This window comes from Rhinatrema bivittatum, chromosome 19, assembly GCF_901001135.1.
Source record: "Rhinatrema bivittatum chromosome 19, aRhiBiv1.1, whole genome shotgun sequence".
Classification (NCBI taxonomy): Eukaryota; Metazoa; Chordata; class Amphibia; order Gymnophiona; family Rhinatrematidae; genus Rhinatrema; species Rhinatrema bivittatum.
This window is the reverse complement of record NC_042633.1, coordinates 3,869,638-3,878,910: the sequence shown is the minus strand read 5'-3', so window position 1 is coordinate 3,878,910 and position 9,273 is coordinate 3,869,638.

The window sequence follows — 9,273 nt, the reverse complement described above, 5'->3', positions numbered from 1 at the left end:
TCTTAGCGCACTGGTTGAACGGTTACCGGATTTAGAGAGTAAATCATTTTTGAGGGAAGGTTTTAGGGTAGGCTTTCGAATCCCGTATGTTGGGCCAGGTAAAGGGGGGAGGGTACACAACGCTCGGTCGGTAGCGCAGAGAGCGGATGTGGCACGGGTTAAGTTGATGTCGGAGATTCGGTTGGGAAGGATAGCTGGGCCTTTCGATACACAGCCTTTTGAGTTCATGCATTTGTCTCCTTATCTGTTATTCCTAAGAAGACGCCGGGGAAGTTTCATTTGATTTTAAATTTGTCCTTTCCTCCGGGCGAGGCGGTGAATGATTTCATCCCTTCGGAGTTTAGGTCGGTACGGTATGCTTCTTTTGACGAGGCCTTGGTGTTAGTAAGGGAAGCTGGGATAGGAGCGTTGCTGATGGTAAGGCCGATATCGAAGCAGCCTTTCGTTTGTTGCCGATCCATCCGGATAGTTTTCGCTGTTAGGTTTCTCGTTCGAAGGGGCTTACTATGTGGATCGTTGTTTGCCCATGGGCTGCTCAATTTCTTGCGCATATTTTGAGAAGTTTAGCACTTTTTTACATTGGGTGACAATGGAGGTTACAGGACACATGAGATGTTGCATTATTTAGACGATTTTTTGTTTGTGGGGCCGGGGGGTAGTTCGGTGTGCATGGGGCAGTTGACAGGTTTCTTGGAGGTTTGTAGACAGCTAGGAGTCCCAATAGCAAGCAGACAAAACAGAAGGGCCTCGATGTAGGATTTCTTTTTTAGGGATCGAGTTGGATTCCGAGGCAATGTCGCGTTTGCCGGATGACAAAGTAGTAGTTAAGGGAGTTAGTGAGTTCAGTGCGTGAATCAAAAAAGGTTACGTTACGTCAGATGCAGGCTCTTATAGGTTCATTAATTTTGCTTGTAGGGTGATACCCATGGGGAGGGCTTTCATTCGTAGATTATCGTACACAACGAGGGGAGTGAGGTCCGCACATCATTTCATTCGAGTAACAAAGAGTGTGAAGGAAGAGTTAGCCGTCTGGGAAACATTTCTGTCTTCCTTTAAGGGAGTGCTCATGCTACCGGCAGAAGAAGTGACCAATGCGACTTGGAGTTTGTACTCTGACGCAGCGGGGGGAGTAGGCTTTGGGAATTTATTTTCCCGGTCCGTTGGTGTGCTCAAAAGTGGCCGGAGGAATGGGTTCTCAGCGGTATCACAAAGAACATAACATTCCTTGAGTTGTTCCCCATAGTGGTAGCCGTAACAATTTGGGGCTCATGGTTACAGAATAGGAAGGTGTTTTTCTGGTGTGATAACTTAGGGGTGGTGCAAGTTATCAACAGGCAGTCAGCAAAGTGTCTGAAAGTTTCCAGACTTATGAGGGAATTGATACTGTTTAAGCTTAACGTTGAATATGACTATCATGGCCAAGCATATGCCAGGTGCACAGAATTTGATTGCAGATGCTCTTTCTTGTTTCAAGTGGGATGTTTTTCCGGGAGCTGGCTCCAGGAGCGAGATCGATGGGAGAGGTTTTCCCGGAGCATCTGTGGCAGCTTGGAACGATGAAGCGTGGCACTTAATTCAGCAATCGGTGGCGCCGGCCACCTGGAAGGCTTATACAGCGGGCAGGGGAGTAGTGTCACGTTTTTTGGCGGATGTGGGGTGGGAGGAGGGACCAGCGCGCGAAACTGATGTAGTGCGTTTTATATTGTGGGCAAAAGGGCAGGGGTATTCCTTAGCCTCGGTTTAGAGCTCAGTTAGCCGGGGTTGTATTTTTTCAAAAGTTGATGGTAGGGACTAATGTGCTCGATAGTTTTTGGTCCGAAGGGTCCTGGGGGGATGGCGGCGGAAGCGGGGAAGGGTAGGGATAAGAGCGACCTATTAGATACGCGCAATTGTTGGAGATCGTTGAGTAAGGTGGGGGAGGTATGTTGGTCACGATATGAGGCGTTGTTGTTTCGTACGGTGTTCATATTAGCCTTTTTCGGGCGTTCTGGGTTAGCGAGTTGGCTGCGCGTTCATTGATGTGCTCAGAGCAGGGTTTTGTCAGTGTGAAGGAGTGCGTTGTTCGGCGATAAGGTCGCCGTGTGGTTGCACCAATCGAAAACTGATCAAAGGGGTCGGGGGCAGTGGATAACATTAATCCCGCTGCAGATGAGGCGGTTTGCCCCGTTAGGGCTTTACACAGGTACTTGAGAGCAAGGCCGCAAGTGAAAGGGTTTGTTATTGAGGCATTGCAATGGCACGCCCTTGACCATATTTCAATTTGCTGCGGTGTTGAAAGCGACGGTTTCGAGCGTTGGGGTGGCAGAGTGAATACTTTAACTCCGCATTCTTTTTCAAATCGGAGCGGCAACCTCAGCAGGCGGAGTTGGGTCTTTCCCAGTGTGCAGATTCAGTCCATAGGACGGTGGAGGTCTAAGGCTTTCCGTTATTATGTGAGGCGATAAAAGGGGCGAGGTGACAGAGTTACTTCACCGCGAAAGTAAGCTTTGTTTTTCAGAACATGAAGGGGTGCGAGGAGGAATGGAGTGTGCCTGGGTCGTTGGGCCATTCTTTCGTGCGGTGGGCTTTCATCGAGCCAAGAGGCATCCATACGGAGCAAATTTGGCCCTGGATGAGAAGAAATTTAAAGTCAAATGTTTTTTTAAAGGGGGAATGAAATGGGGGCAGCTGACAAACTTTTTGCAGAGTTTGGTAAAAGTGCAGGGTTTCTGCAGTATTAATAATTCATTTGGGGGGTAACGATATTGGGGTTTTCTCATGTCGACAGTTGCTGTCACACATGAGAAAGGATCTGTCGAGCATCATGAACGCGATGCCAGGGACCAGAGTCGGTTGGTCGATATAATAATACGCATTAAACATCAGAAACTGAATTTGTGGAAAAAAGGGGTCAAGAAATTAAACAGACAAATTGGGAATGGGTACAGGATCAAGGGGGCTTTTGGATTGGGCACATTGGTCTTGGGAACAATTAGCGGGTTTATTTAGGGAGGATGGAGTACATTTGTCCGACATAGGGGTGGATTTGTTTAACAATACCCTGCAAGAAGTTTGGAGAGGCACCTGTTACGCAGGGGCAAGGCCGCAGGGGGGGACAAGACTTTGTTATGGCGGATGCCTGAGCCCTAAGCTATAATGTTGTATTGGAGGGATGAAAGCAATCGGTGGGGGGGGAGTGAGAATCCCATGTAGTTTGGGGCTGCTACACGGGATGGCCAATGAGCAAGGGGGGGGCCGATGCTACTGGCCACATGCTTACCCTCGCTGGATCCGAGGCGGGGTAAGGTGGGGGGGGGGGAGGCGGCGATATGGCTTACCTTTCGGACGAAGTGGTAAGCGGAAGAAGCAGAAGAAGGGGTAGGGGAGTGGGGGTATGGGGTTGTTGGTTTTTGGACTATTGTTAATTAAGGGCTCAGGGCAAGTATTTTGAATAAACTGCGGCCTATTGTTTAAGCCATACCTGCGTTGTGTATTTCATGTACAGGGGTGGGGGATTGACGAGCGAGCCTAAGTCTTGCATACCTATGTTAGGTCTTAGAAGCTCAGTAGCTGGAAAGGGTTAGGCCCTCGAGGAGCGAGTACCTGGTTCCAGGGAAAGCTCTGAGAGAGCGGTGGTAACTCACAAGTGTCTGTATCTGCGATAGTTTCTAGGTAGAAGAGAATCTTCAGAGTGTTTAGGAACATGGGCCCTCGAGGAGCGAGTACCGTTTCCTATACGCAAATTGAAATAAAGATAACTCACAAATATCTGTATCTGCTATGGCTTCAGGCAGTAGAGAATCTTCAGAGTGTTCAAGAACATGGGCCCTCGAGGAGCGAGTACCGTTCCTATCGGCAATCTGAATAAAGAAAAGAGAGCGAGGCCCCCGAGGAGCGGATACCCCTGGTAAGTCCAAGGAGGCAGAGTAGCTTAGGTAAAGTAATCCCCTTGCTAACTCGATTCGTTAGCAAATTCTGAGACCTTTTATATTGGAAGCGGATGACGTCGTCTCAGGGGGACACCCCCGAGGTTCGCGCCCTTGCTGGTACATACATCGGCGCGTGCTCGCGCCCTACGTCATCAGGAACATGGAGGATCCGCAGCGTCGTGCCGGTCCGGGGACGCCGGAGAGAGATGGCAAGAAGACTTCGTGCAGCTAGCAGTCCATCAGACCCGGAGGGAGTCGCTACAGAGGTAAAGAGGGCGGAATGAGGGTGTCGAGCAGCGACGGAAGCAACACTCACTGCTTTGAAAGTTACCATCTTACTCTTTAAAATGAAAAAGCATGCATATAAGTTACAACTCTGCCCTGACTCCACCACCTGGGGGGAGTGTAGGCTAAAGAACCATGGGGGTCTTGATGACCGGGCAAACTGGTGACAAACTGGTTAAACTGGTCTTTTCCTTCACTTGTGCATGTTATAAAATCTCCTCACTTTTGCATTTACATGCTGGCAATTCCCTCCTGTTAGTGTAAATGCTTAAAATTAGGAGCTCGCATACACCTTATAATCCTATTTTATGACTTGCATGCAGGCTATAAGATTTTAGCATATGTGGCTGTGCATCCATACACACATATGGGCGCTCGCATACTTGTTTGAAAGTTATTGTCCCTGTGTGCACAAAAGTACTCATGGAGCTGGGACATGCTTGTGCTCTTATTATTTCTGCTTGATTTTCAAAATACCACTGACATGCTTAAACCAAGGTTTAATTTGTGAAAGTCGCTTTGAAAATCACGCCCTATTTCTATGGATCTTGGGATCTCCAAATATCTCATTAAACTCTTTCCATGTATCACTGGTGGGCTTATTGCTCATTGAACACAAAAAGTTAATCTTCCTGTTTGTAAAATGCTGAGAAAAAAATAAAGAATCTGAGATTAGAACAAATTTGTGCGTTTCCTCCCATACGTCCCAGAGGAGAGGTCAGGCTGTGATTATCAGCAGGACCTGTTATTATAACTCACGCACCTACTCATCAAATAATGAGTGTAGGAAGGCATCTGGGTACCACGCTGCTTAATTGTAGCTGAACCACTGCAGGGCCAATGAAACAACCTCCAGGAAGAGAACATATAAACTCATTGCCTCTAATCATGGATGAGTTTGCAGTTATTCGCAGGTGAGAACATTTTATTAGCATCCTCTTCTCTCCATATGTCAAACTATGTTTACTGAACCTCTCTCTTCTTCATTCCTGGGTCTTTCTTCTCCAGATCCTGCTCTCTGTGCTGGATCTTTCTACAGTTATTTCATCGTCACTTCTCTAATGCTTTCCTTTATGCTTTCATCTATTTTTGAACCTTTGCCTTGTATCTTCTCTTTAGAGGTCACATTCTGGGTTTGATTTCACTCTCATTGTGGGTCACTTTGCTTAATTTGCATCTTTCCCTTTATCCTTGTATCTTTTGTGCTTCTTGTAATGAAAGCAGCGATTGCATATGAGGGCAAGGAAATGAGTCCTTTAGATTGGCTGAATCTTCTGCTACTTACTGCTGCCATGGAAAAGCCGCAGTCCCAGGATGCAAGCTGGAGCTCCAGAAGATGACCCCATTCACCATGGATGGAGACTTTGTCCTTGGAGTGATTGCTTTGACTCATACTGGGTTGGTTTACCCAACCCATGACTTCAGAGAGACCACTAAGCCAGCACGCTGTGAGGGGTAAGATTTTTGTTTGATTGCTAAAAGAGACCTGGGATTTAATTGGCAGTAAAGTGGGGCCCAGGTTACAGATCAAGCAGCATATTAGAATGAATATCTTATGAACATAAGATTTTGCATATTTGATCAGACCAAAGGTCCATCAAGCCCAGTATCCTGTTTCCAACAGTTGCCAACTCAGATCACAAGTACGAGTCAAGACTCCTAAAGATTGACAGATTCCTGTTGCTTAACCCAGGGATAAGCAATGGATTTTCCCATGTCTTCCTTAATCATGGTTTATGGACTTTTCTTCCTGGAACTTGTCCAAAACTTTTTAAAACCCAGCTAAACTAACAGCTTTTACAACATCCTCCAGCTACAAATTCCAGAGTTTAATATGTTGAATAATAAAATATTTTCTCCTCTTTGTCTTAATTACCTAGTAACTTCATTTTGTGTCTCCTAGTCTTTGTACCTTTTGAAAGCATAAACAACTGATTCAGGTTTAAATATTCCACTCCACTCATTATTTTATAGACCTCTATTACATCTCCCCCTCAGCTGTCTCTTCTCCAGCCTGAAGTGCCCTAATCTCTTTAGCCTTTCCTCATATGGGAGCTGTTCAATCCCCTTTAACATTTTGGTTTCTCTTTTCTGTACCATTTCTAATTCACCAAATCGTTTTGAGATGCGGTGACCAGAATTGCACACAATTCTTAAGGTGCAGTCTCACCATAGTGAGATACAGAGGCATTATGATATTCTCTTTTTTATTCTGCATTCCTTTCCTAATAATTCCTAGCATTTTATTTACTTTATTGGATGCTACCACACACTGAGCAGAGGATTTCAACATATTATCCACAATGATACCTATATCCTTTTCCTGGGTGGTGACTCCCAGTGTGGAACCTTGCATTGTGTAGCTATAATTTTGGTTGTTCTTCTCTGAGTGCATCACTTTGCACTTGTCCACATTAATTGTCAATGTGCCATTTGGATGTCCAGTCTCTCAGTCTTGCAAAGTCCTCTTGCAATTTCTCAACAACTTTGAATAATTTTGTATCACCAGATAATCTGATTACCTCAGCCATTATTCCCATCTCTGGGTCAGTTATAAATATGGCTCTCTACTATTCACCTTTGTGCTTTGAGAAAATTGACCATTTAGCCCTACTCTCTGTTTTCTCTGTTTTAACCAGCTCACAATAGAACATTGCCTCCTATTCCAAGACTTTTTAATTTTCTTAACGGCCTCTCATGAGGTATTTTGTCAAATGCTTTCTGGAAATCCAGATACACTATACCAACTGGCTCACCTTTATCCACATGTTTATTCACACCTTCAAAAAACTATAGCAGATTTGTAAGGCAAGACTTCCCTTGGCTAAATCCATATTTACTTTGTCCCATTGAACTATGACTATCTATATGTTCAGTAATATTATTCTTTATTATAGTTTCAACCAATTTTCCCAGCACTGATGTCAGCCTAACCAGTCTGTAATTTCCTAGATTCTGGAAATCCTTTTTAAAAATTGATGTTACATTGGCCACCTCAAATCTTCATGTTGCATAGCTGATTTTATTGATAGTTTATATATTACTAATAGTATATCTGCAGTTTCATTTTTCAGTTCTTCAGCAATCTGGGATGTATACCATCTGGTCCAGGTGATTTGCTTCTCTTTATTTTTTGAATTTGCCCTATTACATCTCCCAGGTTCACAGAGATTTGTTTTGTTTCCTCTGATTCATTCCATTTAACTATCACTTCTGGCATGGGTATCTGCCTTACATCTTCCTTAGTAAACACAAAAGGAAAGAATTTATTTAGGGGCAGATCTTAAAACCTGCGCGCGGGTGTAGATTTGTTCGAGCAACCCGATGCAAACAAATCTACGCCCGATTTTATAACATGTGCGCGCAGTCGCGCGCATGTTATACAATCCAAGGTCGGCGCACGCAAGGGGGTGCTGTGCCGGGGGATCGTGCGCCGGCAGTTCGCCGGTGCGCACAACATAAGCCTGCCAGAGGCAGGCACAACTTCCACAATAAGGGGCAGATTTTCAAAGGGTTACGCACGTAACTTATGCACGTAACCCCAAAAACCTGCTCCTGCGCACGCCGAGCCTATTTTGCATAGGCTCGGAGGCACACACAAGCCCCGGGATGCGCGAATGTCCCGGGGCTTTGAAAAAGGGGCAGGAAGGGAGTGGGGGCGTGGGCGTGGCGCCAGCAGCCGGGGGATGGCACGCCGGCAGCCGGCCGGCACGCGCAAGATGCATAAATAATTGAAATAAGGTAGGGGGGGATTTAGGTAGGGCTGGGGAGTGGGTTAGATAGGGGAAGGGAGGGGAAGGTGGGGGGGAGCGGAAGAAAGGTTCTCTCCGAGACCTTGGAGGGAACAGGGAAAGCCATCAGGGCTCCCCTAGGGCTCAGCGTGTGCAAGGTGCACAAGTGTGCACCCCCTTGCGCGCGCTGACCCTGGATTTTATAACATGCTTGTGGTAGCGCATGCATGTTATAAAATCGAGTGTACATTTGTGCGCCCCGGGTAGCGCGCACAAATGTACCCCGCGTGCGCTTCTTTTATAATCTATCCCTAAGTATTTGGGGGGGTTAGATAGGGCTGGGAGGGGGGGAGTTAGGGGAAGGGAGGGGAAGGTGGGGTGGGGGGAAGAGAACGGGGAAAGCCATCGGGCTCCCCTAGGGTTCGGCGGCCTGGGAGGGAACAGGGGAAGCCACATGGGCTCGGCGTGTGCAAGTGCACAATTGTGCACCCCCTTGCGCACGCCGACTCCTGATTTTATAACATGCGCGCACGCCTGTGCGCGCATGTTATAAAATCATGCATTCGTGTGTGCGAGCTGGGTAGCACACGCACATGTACGCCCGCGTGCACGTTTTAAAAATCTACCCCTAAATGTTTGGGTAACAGCTACAATAGTATTGCATACTTAGATTACTACAAAGTTTAGGAGTTTCGAAAAGTGCATTCTGGTGGGAAAAAAGTAGGGATCTTGCATGTTTTTCTATGCAAAATGGTGAAATACAAAAGAAGTAGACAAAAAGACTGTCCTGGATAAAGAGAAATCTGTGGCTGACAGCAGGGAAGCATTCTTAGGGCCAGATTTTAAAAGGGTTACGAGCATAAGGTACGCGCCTAACCCTTTTAAAACGCCCCTGCGCGCGCCGAGCCTATATTGCATAGGCTTCCGGCGTGCGCAAAGCCCCAGGATGCGCGTAAGTCCCGGGGCTTTCTTGGAGTGGGAGTGTTGAGGGGGGCGTGACGCGGTCGGCGCGTCAGCGGGGGGCGTTTCGGGGAGGCGTGACGCGGTCGGCGCATCATCCGGGGGCGGTGCCGTGGGCGTGGTTTCGGCATGGGGGCGTTCTGGGGGCGTGGCCGCTGCCTCCGGAGCAGCCCCTGGACCGGAACATGGCGCACAGCAGCTGGCCCGGTGCGCGCAAAGTTACGCCTGCCTTGAGCAGACGAAACTTGTGCGACAGAGGTGGGGGGGGGATTTAGATAGTTCCGGGGGGGGTAGGTTAGGTAGGGGAAGGGAGGGGAAGGTGGGGGGAGGCGGAAGATAAGTTCCCTCCGAGGCCGCTCCGATTTTGCAGGGCAGTGCACAAATGTGCA